Source organism: Cervus elaphus, chromosome 11 (genome assembly GCF_910594005.1).
Source record: "Cervus elaphus chromosome 11, mCerEla1.1, whole genome shotgun sequence".
NCBI classification, from domain to species: Eukaryota; Metazoa; Chordata; class Mammalia; order Artiodactyla; family Cervidae; genus Cervus; species Cervus elaphus.
The window spans coordinates 7,087,243-7,113,172 of NC_057825.1; the positions used below are offsets into that span (position 1 = coordinate 7,087,243).

The window sequence follows — 25,930 nt, forward strand, 5'->3', positions numbered from 1 at the left end:
GTAAGTCAGACAGAGAAGGAGAAGTATTGTATGACCTCTCTTATACATGGAATCTAAAAATAAATGATGTAAATGAACACACTTACAAAACAGAAACATACAGACTTCCAGAATGGACTTACGGTTGTCAGGGGGAAGGATTCGGAGAAGGGATAGTTAGGGAGTCTGGGATGGACATGTACACGTGGATAACCGACAAGGACCTACTGTGTAGCTCAGGGGACCCTGCTCAATGTCATGTGGCAGCCTGGATGGGAGGGGAGTTTGGGGGAGAATGGATACATGTTATATGTATGGCTGAGCCCCTTTGCTGTTTACTTGAAACTATCACAACATTGTTTGTTAACCAACTACACCCCAATACAAAATCTAAAGTCTTTAAGAAACAAAAAGTGGAGCCTCAGCAGCCCTAGGGAGAGGGTCTCCAAGTGTCAGGAATGGCAGGTGCAAAGGCCTGGAGGGAAGGGTAGAGGGGAGCCCGTGTGAGAGATGGAGGGAGGATGGAAGATGGGGACCAAGGCAGAGTCCCGCGTGGGCTGGTACTGTGGGCACAGAGTCCTCTGTCCTTCTGGGTACAATGCGAAGCCACCGGGCATTGGACATGAACCCAGTCTTGTCTTCAAGTGCACCCTGGGTCTCCCTGGGCTGCAGTGAGCAGGAGGCCGGGTCAGAGTGTGGTGGAGGCAGGGAGGCCCTGAGGAGGCTGCTGTGCAGGGAGAGATGGGGAGGCTGGACCCAGGGTGGCCGTGGGGAGGGGCAGGGCACAGGTCTGGCAGCAGAGCCAACAGGACTTGCTTATGACTGGGTATGGGGTCGGGGGGCACCCTGAGTTTGGAGACATTCACTGTTCACCCCTCAGACAGAGCGGAGCTTGAGGTTGGGGTCAGAACTGACCCCTCTATGAGTGGTTGTTTAGTTGCTCACTTGTGTCCGACTCTTTGCAACCCCATGGACTGCAGCACGCCAGGCCTCCCTGTCCTTCCCAATCTCCCGGAGCTTGCTCAAACTCATGTCCCTTGAGTCGGTGATGCCATCCAACCATCTCACCCTCTGTCGCCCCCTTCTCCTCCTGCCCTCAATATTTCCCGGCATCAGGGTCCTTCCCAATGAGTGGGGCAACCCCCAGATTACAGACTCCCTGGAGCCACAGCCCCACCCCACTTCCTGGTTCTCCGTAGTCCATGGGGGCCCCGTGCCATGTTCAGCTCTCTGGGCCCCTCAGGGGCTGGCAGTCAGTCTGTCCCTCTGCATCGGTCCGTCTCAGAGAAGAGGGACCCCGAGGCAGAGGGAATATCCACCAGGGTTGGAGCCAGACCCTCCTGGCTCTGCTTTGCTTGACGCCTCATCCCAGGAAGCTGCCCCTCCAGGCCGGGGTTTGGATGCTCTGCCAGCTGCAGGTGGCACTCCCTGGATCCCAGGACCCGGCCCCCATGACTGCCGGCTGTTTACCCACAAGGGCTTCTACCTGCCAGAGATCCCAGCTTTCCACAAGGACAGCTCCAGCTCCCCGTTGGCTGAGGAGGGCTGTTTCAGGGTCAGGGCTATCCCATGAGGCCCCCAGAAAACTATGGCCTGGAAAATCCCATGGACAGAGGAGCCTGGTAGGCACAGTCCATGGGGTCGCAAAGAGTAGGACACGACTGAGCGACTTCACTTTCTTTCTTTCAGGCTTGTGAAGACACTGCCCCGCTCCCTCCTCCCTCGTGGCCTGACTCAGAGACGCCCCAGTACCCACCCTGCTGTCCAGCCTCTTCCTCCCTCCTTCCTCATCCCCTTGTCCAGCAAAGCTACCTTTTTTTTTTTTTTCATTAATTTATTTGAATGCACTTGGTCTTTGGGCATATGGGATCTAGTTCCCTGACCAGGGATCGAACCCAGGTCCCCTGCATTGAGAGCTGAGTCTTAGCCACTGAACCACCCAGGAAGTCCCAGCAAAATTACCCTTCCCGGCAGTCCCCTCTGCCCACCCTCTGCCGCCCCAGTCCAGGCCCCCATTATTTCTAGCCTGACATCTGCAGCAGCCACCCCGCTGGGCCCCCCTCCCCTGCTTCTCCTTTTGTCCCTGCAGTCCCTTCTGCTCGGAGCAGCCAGAGCAATCTTTCTGGAAGGTCCCTGAATGCATCGCTCCTCTGCTAAACCCTTCCATGGCTCCCCATGACCCTCAGCATAACACGGAAACTAACACAAGCCCCAGGAATGGCCTGACCCAAACTGACTTCTCCACCTCCCCCCTTAGTGGTCCTTTCCGCAGCTTGTAGCTCTCTGCTTCTGAAACGGAACATATCTCAATTGTTTGAATTAGCCCTGTTTTTTTTCCTCACCCCTGGGCCTTTGCATATGCTATGTGTCCTTTGCCAGGAGCACCCCCACAGCCTCTGCCTGGCCTGGCTTACTCTGACTCAAGATTTGGGTTTCAGATTAGACCCTGTTTTGCTGCCCTCTCTCCAGACCCTGCCCCACCCATCACACCCCTGACCACGCTGGACAGCTCCTCCTCTTCAGGGTCTCACCATGCCCACACACTGGAGGTGTCTGGAAGACAGTTCAAGGGCAAGCGGGAGGGTCAGGCTCAGGCCTCTGGGGTTTGTGGGCAGGGGAGAGAAGGAGGCAGCCCCGGCCACTGTTGTAGCAAATGTAACCCCCTGTCTCTTGGACACCAATAGAGTCCCATGGGAGGCCTTGGGCTACAGCCACAAATGGAGGCGCAGCTGGAGGGCACCGCCGAGGACAACATACCGGTGACTGCCTCCTGCTCCGTGAAAAGAGCCAGTCTTGCTGGAGGTCACTCTGTCCCTTTCTCATCCCCAGGTCACAGAGGAGGAAACTGAGGCTCCAAGGGGTGCGGGGACTTGCTCAAGGTCATGCTGTCCTGCCAGTGCTGGGGTGGGAACCCCGGATTCTGGCTGCATGTGTCATCAGCCACCACCTGGCTGGTTTGGGGCACTTCACCTAGACTCTGCAGGCCTCCAGAAAAGTGGATTTCCTAACTGCAATGACCGCTTCTCAGGGGGCTTGTGCAGTCAGCGCCTTGAAGGTGAGTGTGATGCAGACACAGCTTTTAGAAGAGGTGGGTCAGAGAGGGGCGGTGACGTGGTTGAGGTCACAGAGCATGGAGGAGTGGTGGGGGTCAGCTTCAGAGGCTGTGGTATCTTGTGAGATTTTTTCCATTAAGCTTCTCTCTGAAACGGCAGTGATCAGGGCTGGCGGGTGGGTGCACTGCTCGGCCGGGTCAAGGAGAGCCCGGGAGGCTCCAAGGTGTCGGGGCTGCGGCTTCAGGCCGGCTCTGGCCCTGGTTCTCCCTCTGCTCTGAGGGCAGGAGTGAGGACGGGGAGCTGTGAAAGGAGTGGTGGACACGTGAGCCACTCAGAGGCTGGAGCCCACCTTCCCGGCCAGCTCTGTGGGGGGTGTCAACATAACGTTTTACTCCCCTGTCCCTGGCACGATTTGGAAACTCTGGGGTGAGCCTCAGTGGCAAAAAAAAAAAAAAAGGAATCAGCCAGCTCGTCTGCAGCCTGGCCCAGCCCCGTGGGAAGAGCACTGGACGGTGAGCCCGAGGCAGCTCTGGCGTGGTCTCCCTGTGCAGCTGGCCCAGGCCTGCCCCCTCTCTGGGCATGAGATTCCTGGTGGAAATCTCTCACATCAGCCTGATTCCCCGTGATGCTCTGGACACCTCGTCCAGGGTGGGGATGGGAGTTCAGAACCTCGCCCTCTCCAGGGCCTCCTCAAGTGAGTAAAGGTGACAACCTGGCCGGTCAAAGTCACTGACAAAGGGCCAAAACCAACTGCGGCTCAGAACATCAAGAAAATTCTCCCCATGCTTGCTCTCAGGAGACATAAGGCGTGTGGGTTTGATCCCTGAGTCAGGAAGATCCCCGGGAGGAGGGCATGGCAATCTACTCCAGTATTCTTGCCTGGAGAATCCCATGGACAGAGGAGCCTGGCGGGCTACAGTCCATGAGGTCACAGAGTCAGACACGACTGAAATGACTTAGCACACACTCACACTTGCTCTCAGTGCAAGAGAAGGCTTCAGACTGAGGCTGAGGGTGGCAGGTAAGACAGTGTCCAGCTAATACCTTATGAGAATTTTCGGGGGGTGGGGGCCATACTTGCCCACCCACAGAAGTAGTCTGTCTTTCAGCCTGAGTGTGGACTCCCTATCCTTCCTGCCTCAGTGCCCTGATTATTCACATCCTGAGATATTGTTGGGTGTCTGCTCTGTGCCAGGCACAGAGGCTCAGAGGGGAGCCCACAGAGCCTGAGAATTAGAACACAGTGTGGCATGAGGGATCACCATCCCCATTTGCCAGATGGAAAATCTGAGGCTTAGAGAAAGGGACGCTGAGCTGGGAGCTGGAATTCAACGCCTCTACAGTCTCCTACAAACCACACACAGGAGCTTGGCAACCCTCAGGAGGCTTGTGGACCCCTCAGCAGGGCCCGCAGGAGGTTACACAGTGGCGGCTGTCTGTGTGCCTCTTGCTGTTCCCATTTCAGCTTCTGGGAGGTACAGGGCTGCCATCAGCCACAGGGCCTTTGCACATGCCTGGACTTCTGTCCCTCGTGCTCTAACTGCCCCAGACCATGTACCCACGAGGATGGGGTTAGGGCCAGTTTCTCCCATGTTTAATGGAAATCCACTCCAGTATTCTTGCCTGGAAAATTCCACAGACAGAGGAGCCTGGCAGGCTACAGTCCATGGGGTCGCAAAGAGTTGGACATGACTGAAGCGACTGAGCATACATATGCATGCACCCAAAAAACCATCACTACTGTCAAGACAGCGAACACATCCACCACCCTCCAAAACTTTTCCCGTGCCCCTTGTGTGACCTCCCAGCACCCAGAGGCCCCAGGCAAACACAGACCTGCTTTGTTACTATAGGTCAGTTGGCACTTTCTAGAATGTTCTAGAAATGGAGACACAGAGTGCATCCTCTGTGTCTCCTGGCTCCTTTCACTCAGCATCACAACCTTGAGATTCCTGCGTTGCTGCAGTATCGGCAGTGCATTTCTTCTTACTGTTACCGAGTCCTGTTCCGTGGTAGGGATGCCCAGGACCTGTGGAGCCACTCTCTAACCAATGCATATTTGGGTTGGTTCCAGTTTTGCCTGTTACAAATGCAGCTGCGGTGAACATTTGTGTCCAAGTCCGCCTGGACCTAAGTTTTCCTTTCTCTGGGATAAATGCCTAGGAGGGGAATGGCCTGACCATATGGAAGGTGTATGCTCCACTTTTGAAAAAGCTACCAAATGTTTTCCAGAGTGTTTGAACCATTTTACACTCCCATCAGCAGAGGAGGAGGGTCCCAGAGGAGGGTGGGGACTGGAACCCAGGCTCAGCCCACTACAGAGCTTGTGTCCCTCACTGCCAGGCCCCAGACCTCCGGGACCCTCTGTCACCTGCAGCTGACCCTGCACCGCCCCCCCCCCCAACCCGGGGGGCTTCTGGGCTGCAGGAGAGGGACCAACCCACAGCAGGGGGCTGGGCTGCCATCTCACCCTCCCCTCCAGGGGTCTGGCTTCCCTTTCCAGCAGAGAGCTGCCTTCCCCAGCCCCCCACACTCTGCCTTCCCCAGCCCCCCTGGACGGGGAGCTGGGCACACAGCGGGTGCCAGGCAGATGTGGCTGGGCCCAGGAGGCAGTGGGCTGGACCTCCCTGGGTTCTTATCTCTGGCTGTGTGAGGGAGCCTGGGGCCTCCCAGGCCCCGGACAAAGGCTCCTGGGTGGGGTGGGAACGCTGAGGGTTTCACTGGGCTCCTTACCAAGCTGGTGAGAGGTGAGTGTGTGCGCGCGTGTGCGCGGGGATGGGGCCTTGTGCCTTTGAGCGCTGGGACAGGAGAAAGAAAGAAGCTATCAGAACCCAACAGAGGTGGGGGTCGGGGCGGGGGGAGAGACAGACGAGGACCAGAAAGAAGCCGCCGAACCGAGGAGGGGCAAACCTCCCCTGCCAGACCCCAGGGAGGTGCGAAGGAGGCGGGGTGGGGTGCGAGAGGGGAGCAGGAATTCTTCATTAAAAATGAAAGCCCGCAGCCGGGCCCGCGGCGGCCGAGGAGCCCGGCTGCCGGCAGCTTCCAGCTCGCGGGAGCACCGAGGCCCGCGCCGGCTCCAGCCGCCCGCGGCCGACCTCACGCGTCCTCAAAGCCAGCCTGTCCCACTTCCCCCGCCGGTTGCTACAGCAACTGAGCTCTGAGTAATCAGCTGCACGGTGACCTTTCTTCCCCCGGAGAGAGGGAGGGAAGGAGGGAGGGAGGGGGGCGGTGGGGGAGAGAGGGAGGTGGGAGAGGGAGGGGGGAGGAGGCTTGGAGGAAGGGGGGAGGCGGAAGGGAGGAGGGGGAGAGGATGGAAAGGGGAGAACCGAGGGAGAAAGATGAAGAGGAGGAGGGAGGGGGAGGATGGAGGAGGGGGGGAAAGACGGAGGCGGAGGCGGGGGGAGGAGCAGGGGGAGAGAGAGGAGGGAGGCTGAGCGGCCGGTCAGAGCTGTAAAAACACTGCAGCTGGGGTCTGGGGCTTTGCGGGGAGGAGCTGGCAGTCAGAAGGCAGGGAGGGGAGGGGGCAGCTGGCGGCCCTGCGGTGGGGGCAGGGAGCCGCTGCAGAGCGGGGGTGGGGGAGGCCCGTGGAGGGGGCTGACACCTACTGATTCCTACCCGACCCCCATCTCGCGCCCCGCTTTACCCCCAGGCTAACCCTTTCCAGTCGCGGGGCATTAGGAGAGAAGGACAAGTCCCTGTGTGCCTCTGGCTCCAAAGATACACTTTCGGAGCGGCCTCGACTCCCCCATTCCCCCGGTGGGAAAAGTGAGGCTCCGAGGCTTGCTGACCTTCAGAGCCTTTCACCCCCTGTGACACCCCTCCCTGCCTCCTCTCATCTGCCTCGGACTGTGAGGCAAAGCCAAGCCAGGGCCAGGGCCGGGGTGAGTCTGGGTCCACCCCCGGGCTCCCCCACTGCCTTGCTCTCTGGCCTCGGTCTTCCTGGCTGTAAAGCAGAGATGCCCGAGGCAGGGTGCATGCTGCCCAGGGAGGCAGCCCTTGTTAGGGAGGGTCCATCGACCCTCTCAGACCCAGGTATTGATCTGAAATTCTCTAAACACAGCAGAAACAAGGTGGGGAGGATGTGAGAGATCCACGGAGCTGGAGGCGCTCAGGGAAGGGCATGGTGCAGACGGGGTGATGGCCACCCAGGGACCCCTGGGGAGTTGGCCCCCCCCCCCACCTGGGAAGGGCTTGGGGACCTCTTAGTACCAGGTATCCTGCCTGCCAACCAGGGGCTCCTCCCCAGCTCAGCAGCCCTGGGCCAGCATCAGGCCCATCACTCGCCTGCTCGCCTGGCCCTGGGGACCCGCCTGCCTCCTGTTTACAGGCAACCCCCCCCCCCCCCCAGTCAGAGTCACAGCCGCCCGTGGAGTGGGGGAGGGATGACAGATGGCGGAGGTGCCATTTTAACCAGAGTCTGCAGCAGTGGGGGAAGGGGAGGAGGGACCCTCGGGCTGGTGGGGGCTGGGACCTTGCATTGCTGCCACCTCCAGGGGCCCTGGGGCCCCATTCCTCTCCCCCAGCCCCTCTCGCAAGCCCGGGGCACCCAGGCCTGGGGGGCACTGACCCAACAACCATGTCACTTGGGCCACCCAGACTCCCATGGACTCGGTGGGTGCGCCTTGGGTCTGCAGGGTTGGGAGGGCCCCCCAGGGGGGCAGTCTCTCAAGGCTCCGTGGTAAGGAGTGTCCCACGAGCCCTCAGCTCACAGCAAGGACTCCACCACTGGCCAGGAAATGCCAGGCGTTGGCCCGAGTAGCAGTAGCAGGAGGAATCATGGCCCCAGAGCCCAACCTTTATTTAGCTCCAGGCTGCAGCTGAAATCCTTAAGGCGAAGATCTTGGAAGGGGGCTGCATTCTTATCTCAGCTCTTCACTGAGGCCTGTTCAGAACCTCTTTGGACCCCAGCATTTCATCTCTAGCATTGAAGGGCCCTGGTCCCACCCCACCACCCTTGCTGGAAGGCAAACCAGCCAGTGATGGGGAAGTGAAGTGAAGTTGCTCAGTCGCATCTGGCTCTTTGCGACCCCATGGACTGTAGCCCACCAGGCTCCTCTGTCCATGGGATTTTCCAGGCAAGGGTACTGGACTGGGTTGCCAGTCCCTTCTCCAGGGGATCTTCCCGACCCAGGGATCGAACCCAGGTCTCCCTCATTGCAGGCAGACACTTTACTGTCTGAGCCACGAGGGAAGCCCTGTGATGGGGAAGCAGATGGCAAACCACACTGGTAACTCCGAGGCCCACCTTTCCTAGTGAGGAAAGCAAGACTCAGAGAGGTGAGGTCACTTGCCCAGGGTCACCCAGTGGTAACGGGAAGTGCCAGACTCTGGGCTGTCCAGAAGGAGGTACGTGTGGAGCCACAACGTGACCGCACAGGGGTCATTCAGGCTAGGTGCTGTGGCTGCGAGCCTGCCGGTGCCTGGGGTTCTTGACTCCCTGGGACACCCGTGTGTGCAGCCAGACCTTCACACACGGGGTGCTCATTCTACAGCAAGCCTGTGGGCCATCATTTGGTTCCCGTGGAGGTAATAGCAAGGGCGGCTGTGCCTCTCTGAGCCCAGCCCCGGGCCCCACGCGGGCAGAACACCCACGTGTGTGTTGTCACGGGAAGCTCCGAGGCACCCTCCCTGGGTGGCTGCTGCTCTCCCTGTTTTCAGGTGATGAAAGTGAGGCTCAGAGAAGTGTGTTGACTTGCCTCAGGTCCCCACCGCACTGAGAGCCAGAGCTGGGATTGGAATCCACTTCTTGATCTCAGAGATGACCTCATAACCCCGGCCCGTATCAGCCAGGCACAACCAGACTCAGGGGTGTGGGTGTTGCCCACACTGGACTTGGCTGTGAACCAGAATTCCCTTGACCTCATTAGGAAATGTTGATGGAAACTGCACAGAAGTTCCCCTGTGGGCACAGGAAAGAGGAAGCTCATCACGGGACAGACACATGACCGGGTGAGACTGGTCAGTAGGGTTGGAGAGGCCGTGGTGCCCTGGGGTACTCACAGCCCAGATCTTTTCTCATCCCTGGGTAGTGGTGGTGGGGCGGGGAGGGAGGAGCAGGGATCACTGCCCCTTTAGGCAGATAAGGAAGCTGAAGTCCAAAAAGATCAGATGATCACGACAAGCCCCAGTGATTCTCATGAGGGTGGGAATCAAGGTAAAGGCAAGATTCCCCAACCCCCAACCAGTTACCCCAGTGCTACCTCTGTCCACCCACTCACCCATCCTCCTGTCGTCCTCTCTCCATCTTCCCATCCATGCACTCATCTGCTCATCTCTCCACCCAGCTACCATCTACCCATCCATCCACTCACTTACCTACCCACTCATTCATCCATCTTCCCATCCATCCATCTACCTTACCTACCCATCCATCCATGAACCCATTCACTTGTCCATCTTCCCTTCTACACCTCCATCCACCACTCATCCATCCACCCATCTTCCATCTATCCATCCTGTCCACTCACCTACCCACTCCTGCATAAACCCATTCACCCATCCATCTTCCCATCTATGCATCCATTGCGTTACCCATCCACCCACCCACTCATCGATCCATCATCCATCCATCCACCCACACATTCACCCATCCATCCACCCATTCATCTACCCATCTATTCATTTCTCAGCTCATCCGGTCACCTAGCTGTCACCTGTCCAGCCACCACCCTCCCATGTAGCCATCTGTCTGCCTACCACTCACTCCCCTTTTGTTCATCTATGCATTGTACTTTGTTGTTCGGCCGCTCAGTCATTTTATTCCATAGCTATTCTGAGTCCAGTTCCTTCACCTTTCAGTTTTTAAACATATTCTTATGTGAGCTGGACAAGGAAATGGCAACCCACTCCAGGATTCTTGCCTGGAAGAATTCCATGGACAAGGAGCATGGTGGGCTACAGTCCACGGGGTCACAAAGAATCAGACTCAACTGAGTGACTAACACTGTGTGAGCTGGGTGCGGATGCTATCCTCTCTGTGGAAGTGTACCAACTCCCCGTCTCCCAGTTTAGCATAGCAGTTCCAACTGGTCCCCATCAAGACTGCAGCTCCTGTGTACGAGGTTCACACTGCGCTCCTTCCCTCCTTGCCTCCACTTGGGTGGGATCTGGCCTGGAGGTACTTCTCCTTTTCTCTTCTGAGTCACTTTACCTACCCATCTGGGTATTTCAGTCCCAAGTGAGAGACCTCAGAAATGTGGAAGACGACCGAGCCACCAACCTGGAGGTCACCTCCATAGCCTTTGTTGTTGTTGTTGTTGAGTCACTGAGTTGTGTCCGACTCTTTTGTGACCCCATGGACTGCAGCCCACCAGGCTCCTCTGTCCTTGGGATTTCCCAGGCAAGAATACTGGGGCAGGTTGCCATTTTCTTCTCCAGGGGATCTTCCTGACCCAGGGATCGAACTCGAGTTTCCTGCATTGCAAGGCAGATTCTTTACTGCTAAGCCTTGCCGCTCTGCAAAGCACATGGATCATCAGGGCACTGGGGACTCTGCCATGGGCACCAGTGGCGGCCAGGGGATGGGCCAAGACCCACTAGTCCAGGGACCAAGGATCAGAAGGATGATCTGGACCAGGCCACGGGCAACTTCTGCACCTGCCTCCAGCCTGCTGTGTGACAAATGGCAACTGAAAACACAATAGTCATCCCGGTTCTGAGGACCAGAGTGAGACATGGCCTTTCAGGAAAAGGCAATAGCCTTTCAGTAACGCATTGGGGCCGTTTTTGAAGGGTTAGCAGGGCTCAGCCTTTGAGGTGTACATTCTCTTATTACTAAAATATTCCAGAAAGGTCCCTTGATTCTGCTCAGGCCAGCTAACTAGGTATGAGTGTAATTCATTCATTCATTCTGCAGTAGCTGTGTACTAGGACTGGTACTAGGGTGGGGGGCTTCCCTAGTAGCCCAGCTGATAAAGAATCCACCTGCAATGCAGGAGACCCTGGTTCGATCCCTGGGTTGGGAAGATCCCCTGGAGGAGGGCATGGCAACCCACTCCGGTATTCTTGCCTGGAGAATCCCCATGGACAGAGGAGCCTGGCAGGCTACAGTCCATGCGGTTGCAAAGAGTCAGACAGGACGGAGCGACTAAGCACAGCACAGGACCTGTTTAAGACTCTGGAAATCAATAACAAATATTTTCTGCCCCTCAGAAATTTGCTGACCCTCGTCTTGGGACAGAAAGCACAGTCATATTGCGTGGGTGGTGGTTCAGGAGCCAGCTCAGTCCTGGGGGCTCTGAGGAGGGGTGTCAACTGGGCCTGGACTGGGCTGGCGAGGAGGGGGTCCCAGAGCAGGGGCATATGCAGGATCTGGAAGGACAAGGATGATTGGAAAGGGGCCTTCGGGACAGAGGAATGGAAGTCTCGCCCCTGCAGAGCCTCAGGGGCAGGGAAGGGGCAGAAAGGGTGAAGAGAGGAAGCTGAGTGAGTGCCTACTGTGTGCAGTAGTGGGAGGGGGACACTGTACCCAGCGTTCCCCTCTCATTATCTCATGGATCCTCCCAACAGCTCTATGTGGACATCATTCCATCCTCTTGCACATTTCATCGATGATAAAGCCAGGCTCAGAGAGGGCCAGCAACCTTCCCAAAGTCACACAGCTTCCGCACACTGGATCTGTCAGTCTGACCCCAAAGTCTGGAGCCTCTGCCCATCGCCCCTCCCCTTGAACATCTCGCCCTCAAGGTGAAAGTGCGGGAGAAAGCGCCCCCGTCGGCACTCGCTCTCTGGGGCAACCTAGGATGCTCGCGCACTCATGCAGATTAGCAAATATTTAGATTAACAAATATTTTTCCCCTTCTCCTCGAGGTCAGGCCCCACACTGGCCTTGGGGGTAGGGCTGTGAGGACACTGTGGCCCCTCCCTGCCCTCCTGGGGCTCCCTGGTAGGGGGAGGTGATGGGGATACAGCTCAACTCCAGGCAAAGCCCTGCTTCATCCAGCCTTAAAAATAAACCCAGGTTCTGCCCAGGCCCAAAGAGTGGGGGGCCACAGGCCCCCAGAGCCAAGGCTCTGGAAGGCGGCAGGCAAAGCTGTCAGTTCAGAGCAGGCTCCTCTCATCAGCATGGGGCCCCAGCCTCCCTGCTTAAAGATCGCCTCGGGCACTCTCTTAAAGATGCTAACTTCGCAGCTGACATTTGGGAGATCCTGGCAGGCGATCAAACCCAAGCTGAAAAATCGGAGCTGCTGGGTGGGGGCAGGCACCAGGCAGCGGGGACCGGGGCTGGTTGGGGCCGAGGGCAACGGGGCTCAGGCGGCCGCTGCTGGCCCAGCGCGGGTGGGGATTGGGCTATCTGCTGGAAAGACCCAGCAGAGGAGGAGGGGGAATGCAGAAGGCAGGGGAAGAAATGAGAGGAGAATGGCTATGAAGAGACTGAAATCTCTTAGTTCGTCCCCCAACTCAGGGCATCATCTGTCAATAATCAGACCAGCTGGGGGAAGAAAATCCACAGGATGAAGAGTTACATATATATATAAAAAAAAGACAGCGAGATAAAAGGGAGGGAGATTCCAGGTGCCAGTTACACCTCTGACTGCGCTGCTCAGAAATGGGTCCCTCCACTGTGGGGAGCAGAGCACTCTGGGGAGCTGAGAGGTCAGAGGGCGGAGGTCAGAGAGCAGAATTCCAACTCCACGGCTGCCTTGGACACGCTGCGCTTTCCAGAAACTTCCGGATGCCTGAGCCCGCCTTGTCTCCTTTCCCTTTCTTTGTATGCAGTCTCCTTTCCAGCCACCCACCACTGTCCATCCACCTCCACCCACTCACCCACCTACCTATTCCCCCATCCCACTTACTCTACCCCTGCCTCACCAGTTCAGTCTTTGCTCTTTGTCTACTCAACCATGCCTCTACCTAGTTCTCCAATCACCTCCTTCATTCATCCATCCGTTAGTTCATCTCCTCAGCCAGCCATCCCCCACGCGTTCACCCATCACCAGCCACTCATCCACCTTCACTCACTCATTCATCCGCTCCACCCAAATGTCCATTCATTCCCTATTCATCTACCCAGAGACCATTTCTTCAGCACAGGAGAGGCACAGCCAGCCCAGCCTTAGGGGGTTCGGGAAAGGCTTCCTAAGCTGAGGCATAAAGAAGGGTAAACGCGATACAGGTGAAATGGAGGAGGGGCCGTGTTTCCCAGCGAGAGACAGGGGTCTCTTAGGGGAACATCAAGTTGTGTTCTGGCCTCAGCTTAAGAGAGAGTAGTTTACCAGAGAGCCCGGGAGAGGTGAGCTCTGAGGCTGGAGTGGGCAGGGAAGCTAGGCACACTGGCTCTTGGGAAGGGATGTGAAAGCTCTGGAAGGTAAGGTTGTGATCCTGCAGCTGTTTACCACCGACCCCTCCAAATAGGCCCATCAATTCCTACAGCCCTTACCCCACCTCTCCATCCTCCCAGGTCCCAACATCTCATGGTTAGATCGCGACAGCCCCACCCTTACAGGCTTTTTTTTTTTTAATATCCGTGAATTCTGGCTTCTCAGGGTCAGAGCCATGCCTTACCCATCTTGGTGTCCTGTCCCACTGTACTTGGCCAAAGCTCAAACAATATATATCCTGCCCCCCAACCCTCCCCTTCTTCCTTGAGGGCACCCCTTCCATACACCCAGTCACTCTGCCCTAAAACCTGGGCTCCACCCTCATTCCCTTCCTTCTCCCCAGTGCCACCCCCTTGTGAGTTGACCCCCCAGACCTGTCATTTCACCTCTGACATACCTTGAATCTTCTCTCCACCTGCTCAGCCTCCAACCTGGATCAGAGCAGCAGTCTCCTCACTGCTCTCCTTACCTTCAGGTTTGCTGTCCATCAGGCCACATGCCGGGTGCCATGAGAGAGCTCTTTCTACATTAGAAACGTGATTGTTCGATTCTCCCACTTAAACCTTTCATGGATATCCTTGTCCTCTGGATAGTCTTAAATCGCTGTCGCTGCCAAGAAGACCCTTCTCTAGTTGGCCAGAGCTGCCTTCTCTGGGCTCCAGGTTCATCCCTCTAAGACATGAAATCCGTCAAGTTCATTGCTATTCATCTTGGGTCTCCATAACTATGATCCTGGCTCCAGCCCCTGGACGTCTTGGCCCAAAGCCTAGAAACATCCTGAGTCGTCAGTTCCCTGCTCATCCCCACACTTGTCTCTACTTAGATCCCCTATTCTGTCCCATAGAGCCAGGGAGCCATCCCATGTTCTCCATCCCACCACCAACACCTGGTTGGCCTTCAGGTAAGAGAAAATATTGCTAAAAGCTGCAAGAATATTCACGTTTATTCCCAGACCCTCCTTCCCCACGTCTGACCATTTCCATTTGTTATTTGTGCCTTAAACCAAAGCCAACTGCTTGGCCTCTTCTGTGCCTACAAAACACTTTTTTTAAAAACTGATTTTATGGCTACAGAAAATTTCCTTCCTGTCTTCGCATTCGCAGGAAAGAGAAAGCCCTGGCCCTGACTCAGAATTGGATTCTAGCTGGAGGCGTCCTTTCCGCGGCTGGCTCCAGGGAAAGGGTTTATCTGTTTGTTCCTTGACCTTGAGCAGGAGCTGAGGCAGCCAGAAAGAGGAGAGACGGGAGCTGGGAGGGGAAGGAGGAGAAAAGCTGCAACTGTGGCCCCAGGACCCTGCGCTCTGCCCCGAGGGACCAGCCAGGTGAAATTAGAAGAAAGGAAGGAGACAGGCCATGCTGCAGGCACCGCCGACCACAGAGGTCCTGAGGAATGGGAAACAGGCTGCCTCTTCGGTTCCTGGTCCTCTGAGGTCCCCAGGGTGTCCCCATCCCTCATCCCCTTGGAAACGAAACAAGCTAGAGAGCTGGAAGGAGAAGTAAACTACCCAAACAGATCAACTTTGCCATCCACATGGGGGCCAACTGTGGCTGCTACAGATCCAGCGCTAAGTGGTGGCCACCAGTCTAGGCAACCATGCTGTGCCCTCTGTGAGCCTGCGGGCTGAGGACAGTGGCGCCTACGGGGGGCAAGAGGTGATGAAATAAAGCAAAGTTCCCTTCTCAGAAAGGATCTCCTTCCTGACGCATGACTGAAATTTAACTCAAACATGTATTGAGCATCTCCTATTTGCCTGGATCCTTGCTCTCAATGATCTGACCATCTTTTCTCCAATTAAACTGGGGGCACATTTCAAGCAGAGGCTGTTTGTGTTCTCCCAAATAACTTCATTCTTACTACAAAAGTAAGACAGGCTTGTTATAGATATTATATAGAATACAGATAAGCTCAGTGAAGATATTAATAAAAAAGACCACTTTTAATCCTGTAACTTAATGATGGCCACTTTTGAGATTTGGAGGGCTCACTTCCCCTCCTGGTCCTCCACACCCAGCATTCTCTCTTGGAATCTTGCACACCGTAGACATGTGAGAATGACCTTTTGTCTGACCCTTTACCTGTTGTTCATTACTCATTAATTCCAAAAGTGATCACTGAGACCTCAGTAGGTCACAGTCTGGTGGTGGTTTAAATTCTGTGGGGTGGAAAGAGATGTATAGAAACTGAAGCTCATGTGTGTGATGCTGGCAAGTCGCTTCAGTCGTGTCTGACTCTTTGCAACCTCATGGACTGTAGCCTGCCAGGCGCCTCTGTCTGTGGGATTCTCCAGGCTAGAGTCAGTATAACCTAAATAAAAGCTGAGGTTCCACGTAGCTCAGTCTTGGCACCGAGTGACTTCATAGTCCAGCAAGTCAACAGTATTTAAATGAGTTTTTGAATTCGCTTTTCCCACAAAGAACTTCAAAGGGATCAAATTCACAACCCTCAGCAGAGCAGCCTTTTTCTTTTAAATTTATTTCTAATTGGAGATGATTGCTATACAATATTGTGTTGGTTTCTGCCATATATCAACATGAATCAGCCATAGGTATGCGTATATCCTTTTCTTTTTTAAAAAAAATATTTTTGGCTGTACCACACAGCATATGGGATTTTAGTTCCCCAACCAGGGATCAAACCCGCACCCCTAGCCTTGGAAGTGCAGAGTCTTAACCGAACTGGACCACGGGGGGAGTCCCTTAGCAGCCAATTTGTTCTCACCCTAGTTTTCTTCCTTGGTGGCTCAGAGGGTAAAGAGTCTGCCTGCAAGGCGGGAGACCTGGGTTCAATCCCTGGGTCAGAAAGAGCACCTGGAGAAGGAAATGGCAACCCACTCCAGTACTCTTGCCTGGAAAATCCTATGGACAGAGAAGCCTGGTGCAGGCTACAGTCCAGGGGGTCGCAAAGAGTCAGACATGCCTGAGTGACTTCACTTTCTTTTCTTTCTTTCTAGTTTTCTTGATAGAACCCCTAGAATGTTGCACAAACTCCTGACCAGTTCTGACACCAAGCTACGGGCCTTTCAGTCACTCTGTGTTCTTTTCCTTCTTTCTCAGACTCTTATTATGATCAGAATAATCAAATGGCCAAACCCTTCGCCATCTTCCTGCAGACAGAGTAAGTGGTCAAGAGCCCAAATTCCTATCCAGATCCTGGACCCTGTGACTCATCAGCTGTCTGGTCTTTGGCAAGTCACTTGATCCTGTGTAAAAGTGTGGTCCACAGGCTGGTGCTGGGACACACGTTATTTGTTGACACGATAGGGGAAACTAGAGGCTGATAATAATTTAGAAATGTTCAGAGCAGTTTGGCACTACCTGCATCCATTGTGACGGTGTAGGTTACAAAAGCTTCATTCCCCAGAGCTTGGAAATTTTTTTACCCTAAGTTCCTTCACCGCGGATAGTTTGAGAAGCACAGACTTGACCTATTATGTGCCTCAGTTTCCTCATCGGTAAAATGGGAATAAGGATGACCAATAACCTCATCAGGTCCCTGGGAGGAGTAAATAAAGTTAATTCATGGAAGGCACTGAAAGCTGTCTTGATTTTTTTTTTTTTAAATTTAAGAAAAATTTTGAATTACAATTTATTTATTTATTTATTTCATTTCTGGCTGTGCTGGGTCTTTGTTGCTGTGCACAGACTTTCTCTTGTCGCAGCAAGCCAGGGCTGCGTTTCATTGCCGTGCTCGGGTTTCTCACTGCGGGGGCTTCTCCTGTCGCGGAGCGCAGGCTCTAAGTATGCAGGCTCCAGGAGCTGCCGCACTTGGGCTCAGTAGTTGCATCTCAGCCCATAGAGCACGCAGGCTTCAGTAATTGTGGCGCATGGGCTTGGTTGACTGCAGCATGTGGAATCTTCCCGACCCAGGGACCAAACCCACATCTCCTGCGTTGGCAGGCAGATTCTTTGCCACTGAGCCACCTGGGGAAGCCCTGTCAAGACCTAGGTGCTTTTTCTCCCCCTCTGTCCCTGAATCTTGATGGCCCCAGGACTGGCCTTGTAAAGCAGAATGCTGTCAACCTGATGCTGTGGGACGTCTGAGATCTGAGGCCTCTACATTCACCCTTCCTAGAGAGCTCCTTCTTGGAAGGCAGCTGCCAGGTAAAAAGCCGCCATAGTGTGAGGAAGCCCAAGAGACGGGGAGGACGAGAAAGAGAGGCCAGGGGAGGAGCACTGAGGTGCCCGACCTACAAAGTAAGACTTCTCCGACCTTCCAGCCCAGCTGCCAGCTAAATGCAACTGAATCAACACCCCCACCCACACCCTCATGCTTCTCTTGATACAGAACTCTGTATACAGGGTAATGTTTTCTGGTTTCACACAGAGTTGTCAACTGAATTGTGTCTCCCCAAAATTTGTATGTTGAAATCCCACTGTTGTTGTTGTTGTTGTTCAGTTGCCAAGTCTTGTCCGACTCTTTGTGACCCCATGGACTGCAGCACGCCAGGCCTCTCTGCCCTTCACCATCTCCCGGAATTTGCCTGAGTTCATGTCCATGGAATCGGTGATGCCATCCAACCATCTCATCTTCTGTCTCCCTCCTCTCCTCTGCCTTCAGTCTTTCCCAGCATCAGGGTCTTTTCCAAGTCCTACCTATCAGTCTCTCAGAATGTGACTGTGTTTAGAGATGGCTTATAAGAGGCAATTAACTTTTTGTTGATCTGTTTACTTGTTCGTTTGTTTATTTTTGGCCAAGTCCCACAACTTGCCGCATCTTCTTGACCAGGGATTGAACCTGGGGCCTGGGCAGTGAAAGCACAGAGCCTTAACCACTGGACTGCCAGGGACATCTTAAGAGGTAACTAAGTTACAAGGTGGTCATTGAGGTGTGTCCTAACCCACTGGTGTCCTTATAAGAAGAGGGACGCACACAAAGACACCAGACTCGTGTGCGTGCACACAGAGACGAGACCACGTGAGGACACAATGAGAAGACGGGCCGTCCACTAGCCAAGGAGAGAGGCCTCAGAAGAAACCAAGCCTGCTGACAGCTTGATCTTGGATTTCCAGCCTCCAGGCCTGGGAGAAAGTAAATTTCTGCTGTTTGCGGAGTTGGGGATGTGCCTTTTTCCACTGGGGAGGAGGTGTTTATGCCCAAGCTCAGCATCCCATGGGGACCCCCTTCTCCTGATGGCATCTCTGCGTGCTCCCACGGGCTCCAGGCCTCTGAGCACTTGCTTCCTTTCTCGTTCATTCAATAGAGATGAGAAATAGTTGCATTTTTTCAACCCTGCGCACCCACAATTTCTGGATTTTCCTTCTTTCCTTTTCCTTTCTTTCCGGCTTGCAAGCAGACTAACTCCTTTTGGAGGGCGTCTGTTTTCTACAGTGTGTGTGCAAGGCAGTGTCTGAGTTTGCTTTCTCTCAATTCTGGAGGCTGGCTGTCACAGTCAAAGTGTCAGCGGGCCGTTCCTTCTGAAGGCCGGAAAGGAAGGGTCTGTTCCAGGCCTCTCTCCTTGGTGTGTAGAGGGCCATATTCTCCCTGTCGTCACGTCGTCTTCCCTCTGTATGTGTTTTTGTGCACGTTTCTTCTTTTTAGAAGGACACCAGTCATGTTAGATTGGGACCCACTCTGATGACTTCACTGTCTCTTAATCACCTCTTTAAGGACCCTGTATGGGTCGGGAAGATCTCCTGGAGAAGGGAATGGCTACCCACTCCAGTTCTCTTGCTTGGAGAATCCCATGGACAGAGGAGCCTGGTGGGTACAGTCCGTGGGGTCTCAAGAGTGACTAACACACTCATATTTTGAGGTCCTGGGCATTAGGGCTTCAACATGTGAGCCGGGGGTCTTGATTCAACCCATGACAGGTAGTGAAAAGCAACCAGGATATTCCAGACATTTCTGTTTCCCAGGGTCTTCAACTAAAACCACAAGTGCTGTATAGTATCAGCTTTGTGAAGCTATTATAGGCAAGAAGCCTCCCAAATGTTTCCTACTGAACAGCACGTGCTAAGTCAGTTCAGGGGTGTCCGACTCTTTGTGACCCTTTGGACCATAGCCGCCAGGCTCCTCTGTCCATGGGATTCTTCAGGCAAGGATACTGGAGTGGGTTGTCGTGCTCTCCTCCAGGGGATTTTCCCAACACAAGGGTCAAATCCATGTCTCTTAGGTCTCCTGCGTTGGCAGGTGAGTTCCTCACCACTAGCACCCCGTGGGAAGTCCCCCTGCATAACACGGGTAGTCTTGTTTCTTACCTCCAATAACTGACTCCTTGTCACCTGTTACCTACTCCCAGGGAGGGGCTACAACTCTTGGTTGTCGCCAGTACTTCTAGGGACCAATTTCTGTATTTGTCAGATTTTGCTAGGTTATGCTATATAGCAAATATCCCTTAAATATCAGTAGATTACCATGGGAAAGGTTTATTTTCATTTAGGTTTAATGTTGGCCACAGTTTGCTTGCCCTTCTGCCTCACATGCCATCTTTTAAAAAGATATTTACTTATTTATCTTATTTGGCTGCCCTGGAGCCATTAATTTAGTTGTGGCATGGAGGAGCTTTAGTTGCGGCATGTGAGATCTAGTTCCCTGACCAGGGATCAAACCCGGGCCCCCTGCATTGGGACTGCAGAATCTTAGCCACTGGGCCACCAGGGCAGTCCCACACATGCCTGGTGTGGGTGGTGTGTTATATGTTGTATGTGTGGGGTGTGCTGCATGTATGCATATGGGGCATGCTGTATGTGGCTTCAGAGCAATTCACATGACCAAGTCTGCTGTCTGTGAGTGTGCCAGTGTGGGAAAGTTGCCCTGCCCGTAGGGAGGCACTGAGGGTCACTGACCGGGGTGGGGAGGCGTCACCTTTTCAGGGCCCAGGATCACTGGGAACAATGGCACCACCTGCCACAAGACTTCCCCTGGTTAAGATTTACCAAACGTGGGGCTCTGTGCCAGCAACCTCACATCCTTAGCTCACTGATTCATCATCATTTGTTGTTATGCAGTCACTGAGTTGTGTCTGACTCTTTGTGACCCCATGGACTGCAGCACACCAGGCTTCCCTGTCCTTCACCATCTCTCTAAGCTTGCTGTAACTCAGTCCATTGAGTTGGTGATGCCATCTAACCATCTCCTCCTCTGTCACCCCGTTCTCCTCCTGCCCTCAATCTTTCCCAACATCAGGGTCTTTTCCAACGAATCAGCTCTTCACATCAGGTGGCCAAATAGAGCTTCAGCTTCAGCATCACAGCCCTGTTTTATAGATAAGAAAACTGAGGACTTGAGAGGGGAAGAGACCCGATCACTATCTAGTATGATAAACGATCTGTGAACATACCTTGAAGAACCCACAAGGGTCTACACACATATGGGGTCTTATTCCCATCACATCTCTTCTTGGCAGCCACGGTGAGAAATTGCCTGGTGAGAGGGGGCTGGTTCAGGATGAGGCATGAACATGAGTGTTAGCCGTGACAGTGTTCTGTTGGCGTGGGGTGCTGTGAGCCAGCTGTGCCCCCTGCCAGGGTGTCTGAAGAGCCCTTTCCTTGGGGAACCTACACCTCACCTTTCAGCTCCTCTCTACCTGGCTCAACCTGCCCTGCAAATCTCAGAATTCCACCAGAGCCATGCAGGGTTGGGGGGATAGGGGCAAACGGTTTATGTCAATAAACACAATGGGGGAGAGTGGGGGCCCCCACTTGTGAAGAGTGACATGGAGAATCTCACTTCATGCCAGGAGCCCGTGTGGTATGTGGATCTGTGTTGATGGCCCGCTTGGGCACAAGCTCCTTTTGCTCTCAGTGCCTCTGGGGGGGTTGAGCTTTTTCTGGTCCATCCGCTTTTTTTTTTTTTCGCTTGTTTGTTTGCTTGCTTATTTGGCGGGAGCAAAGGAGAGGCTTAAACGATCTTAGGACTTCATTGTTATCATCCTTTTTTTTCCAGATGGGGAAACTCACCCAGAGAGGTGAAAGCAACTTCCCACGGCCTTGTTGACCCGAACCCCACTGAACATGAGGCTCATGCAGATCTGCATTCCAGGAGGTTGTTTGGGGAGGGGCGCCGGGAAGGGAAGTGGTTAGAGAATGGGGTGTCTTCTGCTTCCCAGGGTTGTCCTCGGGCCCTCCCAGGCCCCCGGTCAAAAAAGTTTGTCCATCAGTCACAAGGAAGATGTAGGTGTAGCAGTGATTCTGGGGGAGAGGGATAGAGTCCAGGCTCCTGCGATAATGGAGAGAGTGCCTGGTGGGGGCAGAGGGCACAGAAGATGCTGAGAACCTGACATACGTGAGACACACATGTACACACACCACACATGCCGCATCCACATCCCTTCACATGCACACTGTGTATAACACACAACCCACACACTCCATACTGAACACACATACCACAAGCACCACACCATACCTAACACACACGTACCAGAAACAACACACCATACCCAACACACACATACCGGAAACAACACACCATACCCAACACACACACACCAGAAACAACACACCATACCCAACACACATGTACCACAAGCAACACACCATACCCAACACACACGTACCAGAAACAACACACCATACCCAACACACACATACCACAAGCAACACACCATACCCAACACACACGTACCCCCCGACACACAAACAGCCCATACGTAATACCTAACACTCGTTGCGTGGACCCCCTCACCCAGTCCCCACAATCACCCTATGAAGTAGGTGCTGTCAATGCCCCCATTTTAATGATTGGGAAACTGAGGCTCAAGGATTTGGAGCTTGGAACAGATGGAAGTGTCATGGAACACAGGTCAGCCTGTCTCCAGAAGCCACACTGAATGTTCCCACCGATGCACAAACAACAAAATCAAGAACCAAGACACCACCTTCCTGCAGACAGAGCCCCTCCCGGCTGACTTAGGTGCCATCTGGGGCCACGAGGTCCCCCTCTGGGACATGGAGGCATTTTGGAGGGGAGGGTGAGGCCAGGACTGGAGCCCAGCAGGAGGAGGAGAGAGAGCTGGCCCCCTCCACCTGAGGGACACGGACCACTCCACCTCCTCATGGGAGGACGGGAGGACGCAGGGAGGAACCTGACCCAGACCACCCAGGCTGCGTCCTGTCACCGCGGCTTCCACATCTCAGAGCCCCCAGGCAGCGGGGTAAGGGGCTTCCTTCCCCTGCCTCCATGAGGACTGGGGCCCTGGACCCTGTTTTCCCCGAGGCCACTTTCCCCACCCAGCCCTGGTCCTGGCACGGCCCCCCAGCCAGTCCCCGTGGAAGGGGAGGGGGATCCTGCCTCCCCCAGGCTCCCTGGTCCGCCCCGTGCACCCTCAGGACAGCACCCCTCCGATGCCAGCAATGCTGCCTGCTGGGGAAGGCCAGCCTGTCCTCTGCAGCCCTGAGAGGGCAAGACGGGACACAGCCTCTGTGCCCATCCCTCGGGGAGTGGACCTCCGCCTGCAGGAGCATGCGCACAAGAGAACACGCTGCAGCCACGAGACAGAGCCGGGCCGCCCCTCATAGAAACCTGGAAGTGACGTGACCTGGACACGCTCAGGCCTGTCCAACCATTTGCGACCCCAGGGACTGTAGCCCGCCAGGCTCCTCTGTCCATGGGATTCTCCAGGCAAGAATACCAGAGTGAGTTGCCATTTCCCTTCTCCAGGGGATCTTCCCAACCCAGGGATCGAACTTGAGTCTCCTGCTTGGCAGGCGGATTCTTTACCATCTGAGCCACCAAGGAAGCCCATAGACCTGGAAAGGAGATAGTCATGTGTAAAGGAAAATAAAGCGATAAAAAGGATATATAGCGCTGCTTGGCTTTTATCAAAAGTATTGATATGTGCTTCCATTGACAGAAAAACGTGGGAAGTCTTCGTGGTCAACTCTGGACGCTGGGTATCTGGGGAGCTGAACTGTGAGGGGGAGGGAGGGAGACGACTTTACTATTTTCTTTACACCTTCTGCACTGTGACAATGAAGATGGCTCATTTTGCTAATTAAAAAAATAAGCAAATGGTGGTAGGCGTGGAGTGGGGCATCCTGAGTATCTTCCACAGATACAAGAACTTCCTTCCCAGGCTCGGTTCAGACAAAAGTGGGGGCTCCATCCACAGGGCTGGGGTTCTTTTCTCCTTTCTGGATGCCTCAGTGGTGGTGGTGGGGGGGACTACTGGGCGGTTTTCAGCATCACTCTGCTAAGTTGGGACCAAGAGGCATTCTGAGGAAAAATAGCAGAGTCTTGGCCTGGAGAAGCCTGAGGTCTTTGGAGTGAGACAGGTGGGTACATCCTCATAGAGATAAAAGCCATCATCCCTTGGGCGAGGGATGGCGGTGGGATGGGGTGGGGTGGGGGCACCTCCCCGTGCTCCGTGCTCCGCCCTGATCTTCACACACAGTGGCTCACTGACCACAGTGCTGTGGGTGTTCTCATTTTACTGATGAGGAAACTGTCTCAGAGAGGGGCCCCAGGGGAGGCAGACCTAGCGGGTCTGTGCTCCAGCCTCTTCAAGGACAGTCACTCCTCCATCAAGTCATCCCCGAGAGGCAATAGAGATACCGGGTAAGAAGAGTGGGTGCTGTGGGCACATGAGGGTCCTGCTGATACAGCCACCCCCGCAGTGCAGTGCAGGCATTTCTTTGGTCCTCTTGGGAGGTACCATGAGCTCCAGCTGAAGGTCAGAGAGAAGACCTTGGCTACGGTCACTGTACTGGGAAGCCGCACGGCCTGCATGGGCGCACTGGTCCTCCTGATGGCAAAGATCTCTTGCCTAGCCCCCCCTGCCCAGTGTCCAGCGCTGTGCCAGCATCCAGCGTTCAGCGTCCCCGTCTCTGGTGCTGCACGGCGCTTGGCACCCAGCATGCACTTGATACCCCATTAGCCTCCATCCTTCTCCTGGTCCTGCCAGGCCATTCTCGGTTTGCAGTCCTATGTTCTCTATCTGGGCAGGGAGGGTGTTCCCCCCGGGTGCCCTGGCTGCCCTTGCAGCCCCAACATTCTAGACTTCCCCTGCAGACACCAGGAGGAGCCGGTGGAGTTCGCGGGACTGGGGCAAATTTGGGGGCCCAGGCTCCTTTCTGGAGTGACCCAGGAGAGCCCCACAGACGGCAGCCAACACACCCCAAAACAGCAGCCCTGGCCGACCCTCGCTCCCCACCCACACCCCTTGCCCTACTGGTCCTCCGTGCCCCTCCGTCACACCCTTGCCTCTGACCGGGGCTGTCCCCCCACCCTAGAGGATGCCCGGAGTGCCCTGAAACATCTCTCTCTATGGCATCCCTTCCCCAACACGCATCCCTTCCGGCGGTGAGGTGAGCAGAGAGCGAGGGGGAGAGAAGGAGAGAGCAGAGTGAGCGGGTAGGCAGAGAGGGAGCGAAATGCAAATGTTTTTTATCCTCCTTTCTTTTAAATGCTGAAACCAGCCTTGACAGCCTCTGAAAATAAATGGCACGGACTCACTGGGATTTCAAACTCCGTGATTAAGGGCTGAAGCAAATACTTTTCCCTCCCTCCCTCCCGCCTCCCCCGCCCGCCTCCGTGGGCTGATAGAGCGGGCCGGGGACAGCTTTTTGCGAGCCTGCCAGGAGCTCTGATACGCAGCCTGCCAGCCGCCGGCAGCGCTCGGCTCCGGGCTGTTTATCAGGAGCGCTCACGCCGGCAGTCGGGAAAGCGGCTTTAAATCCCCTCCCGAGCCTGGCGGGCCCCCTCCTCGAGCCTGCAGGCCGCTCACACAGGCACACACACACACACACACACGTGCAAGTATGCACACATGCACGGTGTACACACATACGAGCACCCATGCACACACACATGCAGAAAGCACAATACACACCCGTGCACGTGTGCACACATGCACAGCACACACACACACACATGAGACCTGTGCACACACATACACAAAGGCACATACACATGTGTGTGTGCACACATACACAATCCATGCATACACATGCACCCATGCACACACACATGTACAAAGGCATCCACATGTGCACACAGCACAATAAATGCACGCACACAGCTAGCCTGGTGGGCCTCTACTTGTCCTCTAACCAAATCAGAGGAAACCTGCAAAGCTGGGGGGATGAGAGGAAGAGGGGAAGGAGGAGTCCAGTGTGTGGGGGGGGTGTTGGGGGCTAGGGGGTGGAGGGGGGTGGGGGGTGAGACAGGGGACCAGGAGGAGAGAGGTGTCCTCTGGGTTCACAGGTTGCAGTCGCTGCTTTCAGGTGGCTTCGTGGGGGGGGCAGCTTTGACGCAGCAACAAGCCCAGTGTCCCCTCTCCCTAACTGCCTATCTACCCTGCCCCCCGCCCCGTGCCGTGACTCTCAGTGGCCTGTCTCCCTGCTTGCCGCTCAGGTTCCTCCACGCTGATGCCAGGCCCCCACGGTCCTGCTCCTGCCGGAGGTGTGGGAGGTGGTGGCCAGCTCTGAGCTGTACCATCTCAAGTCTGGATTCTAGAAAGGGGGGAGCTTGCACAAGACAGGCCTTGTGGAGCCGGGGGCAGAGCGGCCCCACCAACGCCTGGGACCTCAGCGGTGAGCAGGCTGCTAACCTCTCCCCTTCTGCGGGTCTGAAAACTGCGGCTCGGGCCAGGGAGTCACCCAGCTGGAAAGAGGAGAGGTCTGGGTGGACAATCTGGCC

At 55.1% G+C, this 25,930-nt stretch overlaps 2 long non-coding RNA genes across 15 annotated transcripts; one reads left to right on the forward strand and one right to left on the reverse strand.

Annotated features, from left to right (window-relative positions):
- Positions 1–1,168: 1,168 nt before the first annotated feature.
- LOC122702793 lies at positions 1,169–14,445 on the reverse strand. The gene is made up of 3 exons (XR_006343329.1): positions 13,749–14,445; positions 4,869–5,112; positions 1,169–3,332 (listed from the first exon to the last, which is right to left on the reverse strand). It is a non-coding gene; the product is annotated as an uncharacterized LOC122702793 (long non-coding RNA).
- On the forward strand, positions 5,541–23,089 carry LOC122702790. 14 transcript variants are annotated; one of them, XR_006343312.1, is made up of 5 exons: positions 5,541–5,779; positions 8,193–8,309; positions 8,900–8,990; positions 16,405–16,465; positions 21,236–23,089. It is a non-coding gene; the product is annotated as an uncharacterized LOC122702790 (long non-coding RNA). The 14 variants fall into 14 exon arrangements; XR_006343309.1 differs by lacking the exon at positions 16,405–16,465 and having other exon boundaries at positions 8,734–8,981; XR_006343313.1 differs by lacking the exon at positions 16,405–16,465.
- Positions 23,090–25,930: the final 2,841 nt, after the last annotated feature.